The sequence below is a fragment of the Labeo rohita genome, unplaced genomic scaffold (assembly GCF_022985175.1).
Source record: "Labeo rohita strain BAU-BD-2019 unplaced genomic scaffold, IGBB_LRoh.1.0 scaffold_101, whole genome shotgun sequence".
In the NCBI taxonomy this organism is placed as follows: Eukaryota; Metazoa; Chordata; class Actinopteri; order Cypriniformes; family Cyprinidae; genus Labeo; species Labeo rohita.
Genome location: NW_026127131.1, coordinates 322,196 through 343,745, shown reverse-complemented (window position 1 = coordinate 343,745; position 21,550 = coordinate 322,196).

The window sequence follows — 21,550 nt, the reverse complement described above, 5'->3', positions numbered from 1 at the left end:
GTCATGTCACAAACTCTTTTATGTCATTCAAGACACATCTCCTCAAAAAAATGCAAGTCATTAAAATGAATTAATGAAAATATTTAATCAAAGACTGTCTGTTTTCCAAACTACTTGGAACCTGATTTGGAGAAAATAGCAGATTTCTGATATGAGTGTGTACTGCTTCTTTTAGCTTATATTTAATACTATATAAAAAAATAAAAAAATTGTCAGGAAAAAACACAGATTCAGTTGCAGGTACAACTCAAATATTTATTAGTCTCAAAAACACAAAGACACAGCCGGGCCAGAAGACTGGGAGCCGTAATCAAGGGCAGAGAGGGAAAAAGCATGAAGAGAGCGGAGCACAGAGTCCTAGCGTCTGTGCCGGTGCAACGTCAGAGCAGGGGGCTCCCTGTTGATTGTGCTGAAAGTGGCAGGACTAGATCAGCCAAAACATACGGCTCTGGTAACACTAGGGCAGGAACTGGGTAACAGGGATCTGGAAAAATGAAAGGCAGAGAGAGGGCAAGAAGAGAAATCAAATAGTAAAAACTAAACTGTACTTGGAGTCTAGGAAACCACCACAAGACATAACAGGACACGAGCAGAGCATAGCGTGATCACACAACAACAGTCAGACACAAGACTGCAGACGAGAGGAGCTTAAATAGAGGGAGAAATAAGGGACTAACTGGTCACAGGTGTGACAGCAGCTAATGAGATGACGATAGGGAGGGGGAACCATGACGAGCACATGTCAAACTGTCAAAACACACATGCTCCTGACAACAAACACACATAACACAAAACCAAAAACCTGCCAATCAGACTGAAGTCATGACATAAAAGACCTAAATTTTTAGAATATTCTTGTCATGAAGAGGAGAATAAGTCCGTAAACATGCATTTGATCAACTCCTGATCAAAATTTGAGTCTGTTTTTGGATTACTAACTTTCTACATCCCAAATACAGAGGCAGGAAACAGATTCATATGTTATTTGTGCATACAAATATGCGCCCATTAAATGTCATTCTGTCATAGTAACATATACACTCGTAAAATAAATAAATAAATAAAATTAAATAATTAAATAAAATAAATAAAATAAATAAATTGCATAAATAAATAAATAATCCGAAAGAGAGTTTTCACAGTGATGCTATAGAACTTTTATTTTTATGAGTGTCAGACAGGGTTGGACTGGAGTTAAAATTCAGCCCTGGAAAAATCCAGCTCATTTGGCCTGTAATTTCCCTATGAATGTTTTGCTGGGGTTATAGGGCCTTAAAATAGGACAGAAACAAATAATAATTTATATTATTGAATATACTGCATTTTTTTTAGAAATGCACATTTGACATTAAAACAAATTTTGAGCTATAGGACACAGTAAATTAACAAAAGAATTTCTAATAACAATAGAATTCTGTATATTAACTTCTATTTTATGTAAGACACTGATGCTGATCTTTCATCATTTCATTAAAAGAAAAGGCTCCTTTGTCAAATTATTCTCATGAATCTGGTCCTGTATCGTTCGCTCACCACCAGAGGTCGCCTTGCTATTTCACATTACACAGACTGTTGCAGCACACCCCGTATACAGTGAATATATTTTTAAGGTGACAAACATTGTTCTCATCATGGCTGCGGCTGTTTCTGCTGAAACGACACTGTTAATCAGTTCTAGGAAGATGCAAAGATTTGCACCACTGGAGTGCAAAAAAAAAAAAAAAAAGAGAGAGAAGCTGAGAAAAAAACAACTGACCACAGTTGCTCGGTCGCAAAAACATATGTGTGAACATGAGTCAGTTCTTCAGTTATGTTACACTCTGCTCTAGTTTGATCTTTATCTGTCATCACAACTATTTGAACATGTTTTCACATTCATGTCAGTTTAACCCCATGATGCACAGATGTTTGGCCTGTTTCAGTATGTCCATTGTCCTGCAGTTTGTAAAACTGTTGTTTGGTTTAGTTTGGCTTTGGTTCAATGGTTTTCTGCTCTCCACAAACCACAATGAAACTCCACAGACCAACTAAACCAACAACACAAATGGCGTCAGTCACTGAATCACCACATGAAATGAATTTCAGCAAGAGATCTGAATCCAAATGCTTTACAAGAACAAAACATGCATTTTGTGCAAATACAGAAGCAAGATATTTATTCTTCAGCCTCATTATTGTGACCTGATACAAAAGAACATTAGGTTTGCAAACACCAACACAACACGCTTTCGATCTTCTGTCATTCAACTCTGACCTTCTATTACACTCTTTAAAATAAAGGTGCTTCCAAAGGTTCTTCAAGTGATGCCATAGAAGAACCATTTTTGGTTCCACAAAGAATCATTCAGTCAAAGGTTTTTTAAAGAACCATCTCTCTCTTACCTTTTTGAAGAACCAACTTTTGCCACAAAGAACAGAATCGTGGCATCGTGAAGCACCTTTATTTTTAAGTGTACTTGTTGATTTGGTTTTACATTTACACTGATGCATTTAGCAGATACTTTTTTTTTTCAAAGTGACTTATATCTTACATCAACTGTAGTCTTGAAGACTAAATCTTACTTGCATGTTAAGATTGCAAATACACTGCATCCCAAAATACAATATCATACAGGCCATCATTCTATTATACTTTCAATTGTTCATTTAACACACACTTTTAACAAGAAAATACAACAGACACTACTAGGCCTTTAATTGCAAAAATAAAATAAAATTTAAATAAATTAATAACAATTACTTAAATACAACAACTACATGAAAAGAACGATCAAAAGAGAGAAAACTTTAAGTGAATAAACATTCAAACCTTAAAAATGAATTTTAAAAGGTGACAAACATTAACCTCATCATGTCTGCGAGTGACTCTGCTGAAAACAAAGATGGAAGATGTTGACCACTGGAGTGAAGAAAAAAAAAACCCATGAGTGTGAAATGAGAAGTTGAGAAGACAAAACTGAACACAGTCACATGATCACAAAAATAAATGTGTGAACATTAGTCATTTCTTCAGTTTATATTCCACTCTGCTCTGGATTGATCTTTCACGACACATTTTTAGCACATTTTTATATGTCTGTTGAACCTCTCGATCCACAGATGTTTGGCCTGATCAAGTATCTCCATGGTGTTCAGCTGTTAAAATCATTGTTTCCACTTCCCACAAACCACAATCAAACTCCACAGACCAACTAAAACCACCGACATCAGCTGCATCAGTCACTGAATCACCACATGAAAGAGTCTTGCTCCTTCAGCAAGAGATGAGTTCAATACAACAATCTGAATGATTCACATCAACAAAACATGTATTTTGTGTGAATATAGTAGCAATTGATCAATTGAGAGCAGATGAGAGAGAAGAACTGCAAGTGTAGAGACACTTTAACCTTTAAACACAAAGTGGTTTAATGAGCTTCTGCTGATATAAATGCTGATAAACAGTGATTTAAAAAACTGAAGCTCTCAAGAGCCAAAAAGATCCTGATACTTCTACTTTTATACATGTGAACGTGTGTGAGAGAGAGATGGAGTGTGAAAACCACAGAAGAAACTGACCAGAACATTGGAAATAGTATTTTTAATACTAACCAATAGCATTCAGATTTGCTTTATATCACATAATCAAATCATGTTGATGTCACATAAAAAAAATAAAAAATAAAAAAAACAGATAATGACACATTGTACAGGGCCTACATCTGTGTTTAGTAAAGAGACAAACAGTTGTATCAATTTTGAACATTTAGAGTTGATTTTCGACAGTTTATTGTGATTATGAAAGTCACTGCGTGAATGATTTAGACTAAAGGTCAAAAGGTCAAACATCACACACAGGTCATCATTATAGGAATTAAACAGGATTTTATTAGGTGTTTTTATTTATTTATTTATTTATTTATTAACAAATAAACATGCTAGAATCTTTGTCCAATTTCAGATTTTAACTCAGTTTAATGGTAAACAGACAGTACATAAAGACACTGCCCGTGCGCCAACTAGTGTCTGAAGATGGAAAACCAAGGCCTTGTGGATTCTTTAGTTTTTTTGGAAGTGTATATGAAAAAAAAAAAAATTCATAATCCAATAAGAATATATTTTACTAAATTATTTTATGAGTGATGTAATTACTGCCTGATCCTGTTTATGATTTTTAATCAGATTTGTTGAGGTCGTCATCACCAGAAGCTCTTGGAGAAAAGCTGTGTATTATTCAGTGATCTGTGTGTTTGATCAGGAAATATTAATATTATATATCAGCTCATTTTCCTCACTGAACTCTAATGAAATATCTTTAATGTCTGTCACTGCTGTTGTTTGAAATCCTTTATTTCCACAGATGAATTAATGAAATGGTTTTCTCCAAACAACACTGTCATTTTACAATACATGGACATTCATAATACTTGCATTTTTGAGCATTTTCATCATATATGCATTTTCCGTGGCTCGTTTGTTTGCTCATTTTAGGTTAGTAGTGTATGGCCTGTTCAGCCCTGCTGGTGGATGATGAAACTACACTTAACTACAAACACAAGGCAACGCCCTTCTTTGAATGACATTCAAACATATATGTGTAGTCTGGTGAAATAAAAGTATTTTGTAGCAACATGCACAACTGCAAATATTTAAATATTTTATATTTAACCAGTGACTGATTATTTTTAGATGCTTTCATGATGATGTTGTACAGCAACATGTGTCTCCTAATACAGATGATGCTGATTTAGCTCCCTCTTGTGACTGAATATGGAAACACATGACATTTTTAATTGCTCTCACTGATATGTCAGGCCTTTAAACACTGATATATGGAAATATATTCAATAATAACTTATTTGAGTTGTTTATATATTAATCAAGTCCATTTCAAGGAAAATCTGCTCACTCTGCTGCAATATTTGAAAAGCATCTGGGCAGATATTTTGGGCATCCATGACAAAGTCCAGTCTATTTGAATGGAGAAATCTTGAAATCTTAAATCCTTCATGAAACTGAAGCTCTCAGGAGACAAAAGTGTCAACATATGTGAAGATTATAGAATAGACAGACTTTGTTTGTACTGTGTTAAACTTTTCAGTCATTTTAAAGCGGTTTATAAGGATCCTGCTGGAGCGACAACTAGTGAACGAATATGGAAAAACAAGGCCATAGAAACTGGAAAATTTGTAAATCCTTGTCTTAAGTGTTCAAAATTTACATAACCTAATAAAAACATATATTTCTAATTTAGGTATGAGATCACGTGTGTTTGATTCAGATTTGTTCTGATAATCATCACTAGACGTTTCTGTGAAAAATGTTCAGTATATTGTTCAGCAATTTGTGTTTGATCAGGAAATATTAAAAGATCTAATTATATAGCAGAACTCTGATTACATGTCTTGAATGTCAATCATAGTGATGGTGATTGAATTCATCTTTGTTTCCTGAGATGGATTCTTGAAGTTTTTTTTTTTTTTTTTTTTTTTAAAGAGCATTTTCATTGTATATGTATTAATAGTGTAAATAACGGAGTTAGATACAATGTAAAAAGCTACTTTTTCAATTTTGCCAGTTTTGCATGTTTTTTTTTTTTTTTTTTTTTTTTGGAAATAGACTTTAAAGAGTAAGATAAATGAGTAAGATAAAGCTCATAAGATAAATGTTTGCTAAAACAAGGCATATGTATGTAACCCAGTGGAAACGGGGTAATATAATAAATGAGTCATAAGTCAGCAATTTGTTAAATTAGTTTATTTTATTTTGTATATTTTTTCCAGTTCTGTAAAAGAAATACATATTGTTCTTGTCATTTGACATGTAAAATGTTTACTTTATTTCATTAAGTGAAAGTTAAATAGGCATATTGTGAAAGTGCAGAAAAAAAAAGGAATGACGTTAGCCCGGATGGAAATACACATGCGCAGAGAGATGGAGAAATAGATACAGGGATATGCGAATTTTCCAATTCCTATTTCTTTTTGCTACAGTAAGTTTAGTTGAGATCACCAGCAACCCGTTTAATCTTTTGCCCTTATTAGAATAACAGAGATTTGAGCATACATCAGATTTTAAAAGAGCTCAGGTTAGCCTTACCCCATAAGGGTATTAATGGGGGTGCTACATGTGAAGAACTTATGTTATACCTTATGTTATACTTAGGGAAATGACAGATAAGGGGCTTTATGCAACACTTAATAGTCTTAACGGCCTCTTCTACTGAATGGAAGAGATAACTTTAATACAACGTCTGTGAGTTTCATATGTCATATTTACAGAAGATTTAGGTGTTAATAGAGGATTATTAACAGATTTACATGTTAGTTTGTAAACTATTTTTTCCGTGATTAAACTCCTGCCTGTTTACTTTACATTTTGATGCAACAGCAGTATGATGACTTGTTCACATTTTATTTAAACCACTGATGTCCATTATTTGCAGAACTCAAACCAACTTTGAGGCTAACACCACAGGAGCCTACTTGTGTGAGGAGGCTATTTTCTGAGCTTCTTTAGAAAGGGGGAAAGACGGTATAAGGCAAGTAAAGGTCATAATTCCATATTATATATTTTTTGACTAGTAGTAAAAGAATGTTTGCTTTTTTTTTTGTAGATGTTGAAAGCCAGAGACATAGGAGAGCTTCATTGTTTCAGAATTGATGTGAGTTATTTTAGAAAATACATGTTTCTGTTGTCTTCTGCCTGTTTACTTCACATTTTGATGCAACAATAGTATGATGACTTGTTCACATTTTATTTAAACCATTGGTGTCCGTGTTTTTCATTGCAGAACTCAAAGGTTTAAGGCAAGCAAAGGTCATAATATCATGTTATCAATTTTTTTTTGTCTAACAGTAAAAAAAAGTTTTATGTAGATGAGCCAGAGACATTATGTAGAAAACCAGAGACATAGGTGAGCACTTAATTCTTTTGAGACTGATGCAAGTTATTTGTAGAAAATAAATGTTTCTGTTTTCTCCTGCTTGTTTACTTCACATTTTGATGCAACAACAGTATGATGAATTGTTCACATTTTAATTAAACCACTGATGTCTGTGTTTTTCATTGCAGAATCTAAACCAACTTTGGAGTGAACGACACAGAAGCCTGCTTGTGTGAGGATGCGATCTTCTCAGCTTCTTCAGAAGAGAAGGCAAGTAAAGGTCATAATTTCATGTTATCATTTTTTTTTTTTTGACTAAGTGTAAAAGAATGATTTATGTAGAGGTTAAAAGGCCAAAGGTAAAAGACATCTTCATTCTTTTAAGATTGATGGCAGTTATCTTTTAGAAAATAAATGTTATCGTTGTCTGCTATTCTAGAGCACTGTGGTAGACAAAGACAATAAACAACTGCACAATGGTTGAAATTATAAAACAGTCTAGTTACCTATCCTTACAGTATTGGATGCACCTCTGTTTGAAAATGGTTACATTTTAACTAAATGTTTTCTTTTTTAAATGTTTTTCTCTTTTAGGCCACTGATGAAGAACAGGTGGTGACTGGGATGAATGCTGGACAAAAAGGAGAAATGATCTTTCCCCAAAACTGATGCAACAGTGATTTTAAAGGAGGAGGCCACCCTGGATAATGTCAAAGATGTTGCACACCTTTGCTGAGCTGATGGGGTCAGCATGCCGGGTCAATAATTCAACCTAACTCGCTGGGTCGAAACAACCCAGCATTGGGTTCGTCCCTTTTTGACCCAGTGCTGGGTTGCCAAAATAACCCAAATTGGGTTGTTTTTAACCCAGCATTTTTAGAGTGCATGCTGCCCCTTGGTAATATTATTACAAATACGGGATTAGTTTCCATTGTTATGCTGATGATACTCAACTATATATTTCAACAAGACCAGATGAAACTTCTAAATTATCAAAGTTAACAGAGTGTGTTAAAAATGTAAAAGATTGGATGTCCAATAATTTTGTCCCCGTATCCCCGACAACCCCCGTCTGCTTGTCGCCATGGGCGGCCCCCTGCAGAACTCCTGAGGCCCTGCAACAGCCGGACCTGCCCAACAGTCAAAGTTTTTGTGGGAGGTGGCAACATCAGCTCGTTAGTAGGTTTCTAGTTTTTCCTCAGACAGGCAACCCAAGGAGGCAGGCTAACTTACCTACCTAGATCCACTCTCGACCTGGGGATGAGAGATGGATTCGGACCCATTCCGACCATCTGTCTTCCCGCAGACAGTCACTGCCTGGTCAGTAAGAATGTCCCCCTCTCTCGGTTATCTTACAGCGCTATGGCCCTCCATGAGACGGGCAGATGCTGAGTCTGCAGACCAGGATGTATTGGGCACTCACCTGGTTTCTCTGCATGTTGGCAAAGGCATAGCCGAGAATGCTGTGATTCTTCAAGTGGAAATCCCTCCTTACTAGTGTTGTCAAAAGACCTGGTACCAAGTCGGTACTAAAAAAAATGAAACGTTACGGTACCAGGTTTGTCATGATATCTGAAGGAGGACTTAAAAGCAGAATGAGTTGTGACAGTTTATTAACAGAATGATTGACAGGACAAAAGAGAAGGTGAGGAGGGGAGCAGTGCACAGTCCAAACAATAGGTGATGACGAGAGACAGGGGCAACAGGCAGAGCAAGAGTGGCCGCTGGGCCCAACCCAGGATGGCTAAGGGCTAGAGCAGCCAGCACAGCTGGAGGCTAGATGTTAACAATGGTCCCCCAACAGGAACACAGGATATAACTGCTCCACACACGTTCTCACACAGGCACTGCACAAGTCTGGCTGCGTTGCAGATGAGGGAGCAAACCAGGAGCTCGGCCTGAAGGACAAGACAGGACTGGACTAGACTAAACACGGACAAGAGACAGAATTTAGTGAACAACAAGGCGAGGAATGATCAGTATCACAAACAAGAAGAAAAGCTAGCAAACATAGACTATAGCACAGCAAAGTAGAACAATGAACTGGCAAAACAAGAGGGAAAGGGAGAACAATATAAAGGTGCAGAGAACATGAGGAACAGGTGAGAACACTCAGACAAACGAGAGCTAAACAAGGGGGCGTGGCAAAGTGTAACAAGGAGGCAGGACAAGGGGAGCACATGGCAAACAACAACAAAGACAGAGCCATGTGCTCAGACACAACACAAACATAGAAACATGAAACAAAGACAACACAGACAAGACTGTCAGGGGAGAACCCTGACAAGGTTTTCCTCCTTTTTAAGCTCCCATTCAAAATATTAACCCCTAAACACACATTCCTGCATGTGTCAGGGTTCAAGATTGGTTTGTGGCATTGGATCTGAAGGACGCGTACTGTCATGTCTTGATCCTTCCAAGACTCTGTCTCGAGGTCGGGCTCCTCAGTACAAGGTTCTCCCTGCAGCCTATACCTGTCGCCCGCACCTTCACAAAGGTCACTTTCAGGGATGTGGTTCTCAATCACCTGGCTCGATTGGGACTTCAGGTCATTTGGGAAAAGAGTAAACTCTCCTCAGTACAGGGTTTCTGTTTTCTCTGTGTGGACTCGGTCACTGTTCTTGCGTCTTTCTTAAGACTGTGCATAGTCAGTACTGTAGTGCATGAGCGCACTCAGATTCAGTACAGCTTTTTATGTTCCAAGGCTCCTGGAGCATAAGGCATCCTCAGCCGTGGTCACGCTGCTGGACCTGATGCATATGAAGCCGCTGTAGCATTGACTTCATACCGAGTCCCAAGATGGGTGTGGCACCCAGGCACACATCATGTGTAAGTCACACTTCTGTGTTGCAAACCTTCAGCCCTTGGGAACACATTTTTGCTTCTACAGGCAAGGCTGCCCTTGGAACAAGTGTCTAGACGCACTGTGTCACAACAGTTGCTTCCAAGTCAAGCTGGGGCACCGTGTGCAACGGGCATGCAGCCTCAGGGGTCCGGAGAGGCCCTCGGCTGCTTTGGTATTCAATTACCTGAGGTTGCTGACAGTGCTTCGGGCCCTGAAGAGGTTTTGGCCTTTGTTCAGGGTAAGCATGTGTTGGTCTGCACAGACAACACAGTGACCACCAAGATGGTGTACGCTTCTTTCGCATGTCACAACTGGCCCACCATCTCCTGCTCTGGAGCCAGCACAGACTCAAGCTTCTGTGTGCCACTCACATTCTGGGCGACAAGTTCGCTCCGAGGTGAGTGGAGGCTCCACCCTCAGACGGTCTGGCTGTTTTGGAGTCAATTTTGCCAGGCACAGGTAGATCTGTTGCCTCACCAGAATCCACTCATTGCCAGGGGTGGTACGGCCTGACTGAGGCTCTCCCTCGGTACAGAAGCATTGGCACTCAACTGACTGAGTGGCTTACGCAAGCATGCTTATCCCCCAGTGAGCCTTGTTGCACAAATACTGTGCAATGTCAGGAAGGACACAGAACAGATTCTTCTGGTAGGCCTGTTCGGCCGAACAGAACCTTGTTCTCTGAGCTCATGTTCCTACCATCCATCCCTTCCTGGCACATCCTTCTGAGAAATAACCTCCTTTCTCAGGGGGAAGGGTACAATCTGGCACCCACGCCCAGATCTCTAGAACTTCCTTCTATGGTCCCTTGACGTGACCAGGAAGTCCCCAGAAAGCTTCCACCCGCAGTGGTAAGCACCTTATACAGGATTGAGCCTCCTCCACTAGGTGGTGATACGTCCTGGAAATGGCACAGGTGTTCTTCCTAAGGGAAGAACCCATGGAGATGCAGCATCAAATCTGTGCTATCCCTCCTCCAAGGAGGCCTGGATAGGCACCTTTTTGCTTCTACACCCAAGGTCCATGTACAGCTACCGTTTCCGTTCCCTCCATCAGGGAACGAGGGTTACCATACGTAACCAAGACGTTTTCTTTTTAGATGACCTGGTTGTGTAATATTTATTGGATAAAAATGAGTTGTAAAGTAATTATGTTATTACCAGTGGCATATGGTGTACAAATGCCATTCTCAAAAGTTTTATTAGTCTTTTTTTTTTTTTTTTTTTTTTTTTTTTTTGGTGCTCAAGTGGAAGCTACATAAAGATGGCATGCCTAAATAGTTTTTAAAACACATTTTATTTTATTAGTCAAGTAATAGTCAAGTAATAAACAATGCAAAACTGTTCATGGAATGTTTTTACCTTTGAATGATCGAGACTAACAGATTAAAGATCAATTCAACAGTGAACAGAACTATATGGCGTGTTAGCAATATGATATTCTTCTTTTCCCAGTGGTCAGAAATGAGGCCAATTTTTGATTTATTTATATGAAAGCATGTTTATTTCATATGGATAAAAAAGTTATATAGCAATATATAAAACAATATAACATATACTGCATATAAATTTTTGCATATCAGATATATCTTGCACAGCATCTTCTAAGAATATTTACACATCGAGAGAGATTGCAGATGTTAGTAAAAGACACATACAGAGCCATATATTTATTATCCTTTTAACATTTTAGTCTCATAGTGATTATTGTTAGATTAAAAGCAGTGCGTTAAAAAAAAGGCAGATTTGTAACTTTAACATAAAAGCGGATACTTTGTAACTTGAATGTCCAAGGCTGTAAGTCATTTAAGGAAATCTACATCTGATGGATCAGTGCTTGTTGTGGCTGTTTTTCTGTTGAAGACTTCTGGTTCTGAATTCATAAACCAGAATGACCATCCCGGCCATGCACACCAGTGCAGAGAGGACCAGTTGGATCACAACTTCAGTAAAACTACAACAGAGACTATCTTATGAGAGAGAGAAAAAAAGCAACGTTAGAAAAACAGATGAGTTATATTATAGGTCTTCAACTCTGTGATCCTGAAAAACCTTGATTTGCTGGTTCAGATGTGTTTGATTATGGTTTAAATTTAAATAAAAATGTGCACAAATGATTCTGACACCACAAAACCAACTATTATTTTATTATCAGACTAATGGTGACCTTGTTTTATGTGTTAAAATATGAGTATATATCGAACAGGTCAGGGTATACGCACCCTTTAATTTGGTTATAATTTGGTTAAAAAGTGAAAGGTGAAAAGACGTCTATACAAAGACATCCGAATTACGTCCAAATGTGGTTGTAAAGTAAAAGCTAAAAAGACATCTTTTTCAGGCCTAATTTCAACCGTGAATTCATTATATTCAGTGCCGCCCTGTAGGTTTGTGGGGCCCTAGGCAAGATAATGAAAATGGGCCCCACTAGGGCAGTGTGTCATAGAAATTTGACGAGTGAAGAGAAAGCACATAAAATGATATTAAGTGTGAATGTGCAACAAACATATGTAAAAATATTTAAACAAATAAATAAAAATAGGAGTGCAAGTGAGCTTGAATAAACAGATACACATGCATCACAATTAAATAAAATATAAGCGAATTATACACAAAAACAAAATAAAATAAACAGAGCATAAACAAAATAAACATAGGCCTACTAAAATTCATAAATGATAAAATGCAGATTATTTTGATTGTTTTGTTTTGATTGATAAAAAAAAAAAAAAAAAAAAAAAAAAAAAACTTGCATTAGAAATTGGATCCCGGTCTCATCATGGGCATCACTGCATGTATAAAACAAGTACTACAGCAATAAATATTATGTATATAGCAGTCAAAACATCTTTTTTTCCAGCTCTGGAAATATATTGTTTGGATTCCATTTGTAACATAACTTCACTTTAATCTCTCTATTATACTTTCATTTCAAATAATTTAAAAATAGCATTAATGTGTAAAAAGACTTAATTTTGAGAGACTATTCTGAGAGGCAATTTTAAGTGAATTCCAAAATCTAAACCATAACAATAACATCTGAACTGTAACAAGAAAGGTTTTCAAAAATGACCAAAAATGATAAAGAACACTGAGTTTGTTGTGCCTTTTTGTAGGGCTGCACACAATTAGGCCAAAATTTTGTTTTTATTGATATGACTAATTCTGATTATTGTTATTACTAAATAAAAACAAAACAAAACAAACAAACAAACAAACAAAAAAAAAAATAATTGCTAATGACCTGTTAACATGGAGGAGGCCTAACTATAAATGTTTAGAAAGGTATAAGGATATACTATAATATGATTAAAAATCTCTCTCTTTTTTTTTTTTTTTTTTTTTTCAGAAAAGCTTATGCATTCACTGAGAAGGAGGAAAACAACCATGAGTTATGTGCATACCTCTATAATGTTTCATTCATACAGGAAATCCCTACTACGGACAAAGGTATACACTTTCGCGTAGCTGAATAAAACTCAGATAGAGATGTTTTAACTGATGAAACATGGAGACATATCTGTGACATTGCAATTAAATAGTTTCTCTCTGTTTTTCAAGCCACATCTGTTTTTTTTTTTTTTATATGAATAAACTATAGATGCAATGCAATGCTAATCAACAGCCTTTATCACTATATAAAATAATGATATTGCCTCATTTTGGGATGTGAAACCACGTCAGATCACAAAAGGAAGTTATTTCAAATACTCGACTGATGTTATTAAATGACTTTGAAGCAAAAAAAAAATGTCATTCATCTCAATAGACAACAGGTTTGTAAACAGACTCAAACCCATGTCAAATCCATGCACACGTTCTACTGAGGTAAATTTGATTGCACAGACTGATTTTGTCATACGTTCAACACATGTGCTGCACTGTACAGCCCTGGCGCATCACCCTATGTAGTCAGAAGGTGAGTGCGGCTTGAAGTTGCGCTGCGCACACCGACAGGTGTATGACATGAAAGTACCGCAAGAGCGATTTGAAAACATGCAGAGCTGTCTGCGCTCTATAGCTCATGCGGTACTTTGATTATAAACAAGGATGTTTCACGTCGAACGCACCTAAAAATCCAATCGACAACCTCCCATTAAAGTGGGACCCTAGGCGACCACCTGTATCGCCTGTTGGACGGGCCAGCACGGATTATATTTTTATTTCATATTCATAATTACTTTCAAAATAAGAGAATTCACAAAATAGTACCAAAACATTTATTGACACATTAAATACATACATTAAAAAAAAAAAAAAAAAAAAAAAAAAAAAAAAAAACTTAAATATATTTTATATGAATATATTGTAAATGGTAATTTATTCCTGTGAACTACAGTTTCAGCATAATTATTCCAGTCTTCAGTGTCACATTATCCTTCAGAAATCATTCTAATATGAATTGCTGCTCAAGAAACATTTCTGATTATTATTCCATTATTATTTGGAAAACAGTGTCATTGTTTTTTTTTTTTTTTTTTTGGGGGGGGGGGGGGGGTGGTCATTAATTACTTACCCTCTTGTCGCTCCAAACCCATAAAACCCTTTTGTGCAGAATGCAAATGAAGATATTTTTAACAGATGCCTTGTGTACGCAAAAAACAGCAACAATAATAAAATTACGTCTTTATTTACAAATTATGTATCTCCAACGCATTTTCACAAAAGCGCCATGAGATGGCCAGCTCTCAAACCAACACAACACTGATGCATCATGGTGCTCTCGTGAACGTGTTATTTTGTGAATAAAAATGCTTTTTGTGTTTTTTGTGCACACAAAACATCACATCATAAAATTGAGGTTAAACAACTGGAGTCACATGGATTACTTTAATGATCTCTTAACTACCTTTCTGAGGCTTGAAAGTGGTAGCTAAATAAACTGTGAAATGGAGGGACAGAAATTTCTCAGATTTCATTAAAAAAATCTACATTTATGTTTCAAAGATGAACAAAAGTCTTACAGGTTTGGAACAACATAAGAGTAAATGATGAAAATGTTTTATTTAGCTAAAACATTAGGTAAATCTGTTTCCTCAGAGGCATCAGTAGATCTCTGCCTGATCTCTGGTCTTCTGGTTCTTCTGTTCCTTTCACCATCCCAATCCTGGATTATTGAGCCATGACAAAAGTTTCCACTTTGAATGCTTTAGCCCCCTTCGGAAAAAGTCTGTTAGCATCTCAACCATTAGGCTAACAATAAGATCTAGGCTAACTTATTTGACTTTAGCTCTTATTTAATAAAGTTTTTGCTTTTATTCACATATTATGTGTAGATGAGGTTTTTTATAGTTTTGTAAATGAACGGAAGTAAACTAACGTTATTTAACCTAAAAGTATGGGCTGTACTGTTAATCGGTGACTTCACTTATGGAGTGTGAAAATTAGCTCAAATGATTTCAAACATGTTTTGATCACGCTAAAAAAAATATTGATAAAAATTGTACTGTAATTTCAGGAGGGTCAGTAAGTAATTTACTAGATATTTTAAGAAGGATTTGACTTCCAAACATACTGTATATAGATGACTAAATTGAAATATTCTTCAGTAGCATATTATTTGTTCTCCTCAGAATTTGGTGCATGCAGACTTTACTCAGGAACATAAACATGAATATTGCAGGAATAGGGAATGTGCCTTATTTAGGATATGAATTTTAATTTCTCTTAGGCCTCTCTTAAGTATTTTTATTTTATTTTTTGTTTGTTTTTTTTGTTTTGTTTTGTTTTGTTTTTTTCCCCAAAGCACCAACAAGCCAATTCACACTGCTGTACTCTCAACTGGGGGAACACACTGACCCAACCAGTGTGAACTGACCATAATGCTGTAAGTTAAGTGTGAGATTTTGTTAAACCTTGTTTTCTATGATGCATCTATTTAAGTGCACCAGTGTCATATAATTTGGTGAGTCACAGAATTTGAAAACTGAATGAATCAGCAGTAAATGAATGATTGTCTAATTGTCCAAGTCATTAAGACAGTCCCTTACTGCCATCTACTGATGTCACGAATCTGGTCTGTGTCCCGTTGTCCACCAACCACCAGATGTCACTCTCGCATCACTTACGCACTCTGACTGTCACTATACATCTCGGACTGCATCTCCCATCCTCCACCGCTCTTATTGCGTCAGTCCCCGTGACCAATCAGGCGCCCTATAAAAACCCCGCTCCTTTTCAGTGCACTTCACGGTTGGTTGTATTATCCTGTTGTTGTTATCGTTAGCGTTTCCTAGTTTCCTCGTTCCTGGTTCCTGGTTTTGTTCTCTCGCCTGGTTTCTCGTTTGGACTGTCTAGCCGCCTGCCTTTTGGACTATTGCTCACGTTTATTGGATTACTCTCTCCCACTGCCTTTGATATTCCTGTCTGCTCCCGTCTCGACCCAGCCTGTACGACCATGTCTTTGTCTCGCGATTTAAATAAAAGCTTGCATATGGATCCGCTCGCCTCTCGTCTCGTTCATCATGTTACAGAACCAACCGACACAAAAGGATCCAGCAGCTTTTCACCCGGACATTCTGCAGATATGGACACCAACAGGACTTTATTTCGGATCCAACAGAGATCACACACACTCGAGCAGTACACCCGTGAGTTTATTTCCATTTCAAATTATTCCACCCTCCCGGACTGTACAATTATTGAAACTTTCTGTGATGGCGTAAATCAGCCTTTAAGGGCGAGGCTGAGACGCGAGGGTCCGCGTTCGTCTCTTGCGGAATTTATGAACTTTGCCTTATTGTGTGTGGGCTCGCCGTGTACTGTGGGGGACAACGCGGACGCGGCAGCTCCGCACCCCGCTCGCAGATTGGTGGTTACGCCGGATCACGACGCCAAAACCAAGTTTTCCGCCTGGATCGCTCGCGAGATGGCGGCCGTGTCGGAGCGCGCCCAAGCTACGATGGCGTCAGCTGAGCCCGTGCACAAAATGGCGGCTGCGCCGGTGTGCGCAGGCAAGAGGGCGGCGACAGTGGAGCCCATTCACAAAATGGCAGCGACTGCGGTGCCCGATCACAAGATGGCGGCAGCGCCGGCGCGCGCTCACAAAATGGCGGCGACTGCGGTGCCCGTTTGCAAGATGGCGGCGGCGCCGGCGTGCGCTCACAAGATGGAGGCGACGGCGGAGCCCGTTCACAAGATGGCGGTGAAAACAGAGCTTCGTCACGTCACAGCTGCCATATCAGAGCCATAAAGTCAAGTCAAGTTTCCAAGTTAAGTCAAGCTGCAGCTGTTTCCCCTGAGTCAAGTCAAGTTGTCAAGTCAAGACAAGCTACAGCTGTTGTTCCTGTGTCAAATCAAGCTGGAGCTGTGTTTCCTGCGTCAAGTCAAGTCAGAGCCATTGCCCCTGTCGCAAGTCAAATTACAGCCATCTTTCCAGAGCCACTGCACAAGATGGCTGCCGTCTCCAAGCCACTCCACAATGTGGACGCCATTCCAGAACCTGTGGTCAACACCCGGACGCCACCTGTGGTCATGATGGCCCACGTGCTGGATACACCCCTAATAACAGTTTGGGCGGCTAAAGTGGCGCTCCATGTTGCGGCGGCTACCCCTGGCTCAAGTCAAGACACAGCTGCCGTTCTCCACGAGTCGAGCCAAGTCACAGTTGTTCCCCACGAGCCAAGTTACGCTACAGCTGTTGTTCCTGAGTCAAGCCATGTTGTTCCTGAGTTAAGTCACGCTACAGCTGTTGTTCCTGAGTCAAGCCATGTTGTTCCTGAGTCAAGTCACGCTACATCTGTTGTTCCTGAGTCAAGCCAGGTTACAGCAGATCCTCATGAGCCAAGTCAAGCTGCTGCTGTTGCTCCAGAGTCAAGTCAGGCTACAGCTCAAGCTTCCAAGTCCAGTCCAGCTTCCAAGTCCAGTCCAGCTTCCGCCATCATTCCTGAGTCCGAGTCTGCACTGCTCAAGAGGGCCGCCACACCAGAGCCTGTCGCAAAGATGGCTGCCACGCCAGAGCTTGACGCTAAGATAACCACTAACGCCACGTCAGCCCAGCCAGCGCCTGCTAACGCCACGTCAGCCCAGCCAGCGCCTGCTAACGCCACGTCAGCCAGGCCACAACCGGTCAGGGTCGTGTCTGCCTCTTCTGAACCTGCACCAGCTGCTGTTTCTACTAAGTCAAGTCAAGTCACAGCCAAGTCAAGTCATGTTCCAGTTGTTCCTACCAAGTCAAGTCACGTCTCGTCTGACCGCCCAGAGCCAAGTTGTGTCTCGTCTGACCTTCCAGAGCCCAGTCACGTCTCGTCTATCTGTCCAAAGCCTCACCATGTCCCGCCTGACGGCCCAGAGTCGAGTCACGTCCCGCCTGACGGCCCAGAGTCGAGTCACGTCCCGCCTGACGGCCCAGAGTCGAGTCTCGTCCCGCCTGACGGCCCAGGGTCCAGTCTCGTCCCTCCTGACGGCCCAGAGTCAAGTCTCATCTCGTCTGACCGCCCAGAGTCAGGCCTCGTCTCGTCTGACCGCCCAGAGTCAGGCCACGTCTCGTCTGACCGCCCAGAGTCAGGCCACGACTCGTCTGACCGCCCAGAGTCAGGCCACATCTCGTCTGACCGCCCAGAGTCAGGTCACGTCTCGTCCGACGGCCCAGAGTCAGGTCACGCCCCGTCCGATGACCCTAAGTCAAGTCACATCTCGTCAGACATCCCAAGATCACGGCCTATCATGATAGCCAGCGTACTGGACCCACCACAACCTCCCGATGCTGCTCTTCCTTTAATGGCGGTTGCCATTTGGTGTGTGTGGGCTGCACACTGTGCCCCTGAGGCCACGCCTGTTCACAAGTCAGCTCCTGAGGTCACGTCTGTTCCAAAGTCAATCCCTGAGGCCACGTCTGGTCACAAGTCGGGTCCAGAGCTCCCCTCACTTGGAGAAGCCATGCCAATGCCTCCTGAGGTGTCAGCCTTGGCTGTAGATCCTCCCATGGAGGCGGCATCCCCCAATAACCTCTCTGCTTCTCCCCTTGTTCTGTCAGCCTTCTCTGTCTCTGCTTTTCCCAGGTCCCAGGCCATAACGCGGTTTCCTGCTCCGTCCCAGATCCCGCCTGGCCACAAGCCAGCTCCAGAGCTCCCGCCTGATCTCAAGCCTGCTCCAGAGCTCCCGTCTGATCTCAAGCCTGCTCCAGAGCTCCCGTCTGATCTCAAGCCTGCTCCAGAGCTCCCGTCTGATCTCAAGCCTGCTCCAAAGCTTCCGTCTGATCTCAAGCCTGCTCCAGAGCTCCCGTCTGATCTCAAGTCTGCTCCAGAGGTCCCGTCTGGTCTCGAGTCTGCCCCAGAGGCCTTCCCCGTCGGAGAAGCTGCGCCAATGCCTCCAGAGGTGTCAGCGTCAGCTGTAGAACCTCTTATGGAGGGGGCGTCCCCTTACAAGCTCTCTGCTTCTCCCCCTATTCTGTCTACCTCCTCTGTCCCTGTTCTCCCCAGGTCCCAGACCATGACGCAGGCTCCTGTTCCGCCCCGGAGGGCTGCAGCGCCTCCTGTTCCGCCTCCTGTTCCGCCCTGGGGGGCTGCTGCGCCCTCTCCCCCTATTCTGTCTGCCTCCTCTGTCCCTGCTTTCCCCAGGTCCCAGACCGTGACGCAGATTCCTGTTTCGCCCCAGAGGGCTGTTCCGCCCTGGAGGAGTCCTGCTCCGCCTCCAGTTCCGCCCTGGAGGAATCCTGCTCCACCTCCGGTTCCGCCGTGGAGGAGTCCTGCTCCGCCTCCAGTTCCGCCCTGGAGGAATCCTGCTCCACCTCCGGTTCCGCCGTGGAGGAGTCCTGCTCCGCCTCCAGTGCCGCCCCGGAGGACTGCTCTACCTTCAGCTCCGCCCTGGAGTACGCCTGTGCCTCATGCTCCGCCCCCGGCTCCGTCCTGGAGGGCCTTGGTGCTGCCGGTCCTGCCTCAATCACCGGGTCCTCCGCAGGGACCTGGTCCTCCAGCCCTCGCCCTGTCTCGCTCCCGCCCCACCGCTCCCCTGGACTGTTACTCTGTTGGAGCGTCTGGAAGCCGCTCCTTGGGGGGGGGGCTATGTCACGAATCTGGTCTGTGTCCCGTTGTCCACCAACCACCAGATGTCACTCTCGCATCACTTACGCACTCTGACTGTCACTATACATCTCGGACTGCATCTCCCATCCTCCACCGCTCCTCCCTCCATTACCTATAACCTGCCCATGTAACACGCGACGTGTATCTGCTGCGCGCGGGCGCGGCCACACATTTTTTATTTTTTTATTTTAGGCGCGGCCGCCACACATGAGAGGACAACGAACAAACATGTCGACTGCTGTGCCATTCATCGTTAGCTTTGGATTTTAAAACTTCAAACAAGACGGCCCAAACAGAAGAAGTGCTCAATGCAAAATATGTGATATGAGGATAAAAGATTCAATATAGACAGCGTCATTGATTATATTAGAGCTTTGTGATATCGCGAACTAAGCTTTTACTAATTTTAAGGGAGTTTGTAAATGAGATACTGATTTAATACAGCAGTTAAATAAACAAGATGTTATTATTAAGTGACTTTCATTGTCTGACTGTAACACTATTGCCTGATTTTGCTCTATTTCGTCGTCAAAAGTAGTCTGCGCATCTCCATTCAAACACAGCGGTGTTTCGTTTATGAATGAACTCGTTTTTAAAACGAATCTAGTGAAATGATTCAATTTCCCATTCATAAAGACAGCCACTCTTTATTCCTAAATGAAGCAGCAGTTCGAACGAATCAAATGAATGATATGATTCAGTAATTAAATCAGTCTCTTGCCGCCACCTGCTGGCAGTTATTTAAATCATTTAACATTTCTGTATTAAAAAAAATATATATATATTTAAAACATTAATCTCAACAATGAATTTAGGAATATGATTGCACTTCTGCCACCTCTGAGCCTCATTAAACATATAAAAAAAGGTAAAAACAAAAGTTAAATTCCCTTGTAAATCACTTTAAGGAGTCAAATATCACCTCATAATGGGAAGGCAAATTTTTTTTTTATCAGATTTTTGGATTATTGTTTAGAATGTGCTCCTAAAATTTTGATTGTGCTACTAATTTTTTTAAATTAGGAGCACTATGTGATGTTTGACCATATTTGGTCTTTCTTAATTTTTGGTCTGTACTGTACTGTGTGTTCATGCTACAAGGCAAAATACAGATATTAACTTAAAAGTAAAGCATTCTTGGTGTTTTTGTCATGTTGCAATAGCCTGTTTACACTGATTATATACCAAAATCAAAGCTGATACTGTATGCTAATAGATAAAGGAGTCATTATAACATATTACATGCTTTGAATTCCTTATATATAGCTATGCAGTGTTGGATGGGTCGCTGTACGTGATGCAACACTTATTATAACCAGAGACTTAATATAATAAAGAGACTTGAGACTTGACTTGGACTCTAGCTCAGAGACTTGAGACTTGACTTGGACGCTAGCTCAAAGACTTGAGACTTGACTTGGACTCTAGCTCAGAGACTTGAGACTTGACTTGGACTCTAGCTCAGAGACTTGTGAGCATCTCTGGGCGATACATTCTAAAATAACAGTCGCCTAAAAATAAACTCACCCTGGGGGCTCAGCTAGAATATTTTAAACACGTGTGAAAGGGTTAAAATGGGTACAGATACAAACCAATATGCACAGACTTCCAGAGGGGCAGGGGAGGAATAGCAGTACGAGGGCACAGTCACAGATGGGTTAGGGTCACCTCCTTGGTAGAAATCGGGAAATAGAACTTCCCCAAACTAGTAACATCGGCTACAACAACAAGCCCAACGCCAGTGTAAAATCATGTTTTGGCCTGTCACAATACACTAAATCTTATCTATACATGTCAACAAGATCTGAATCATGATAAA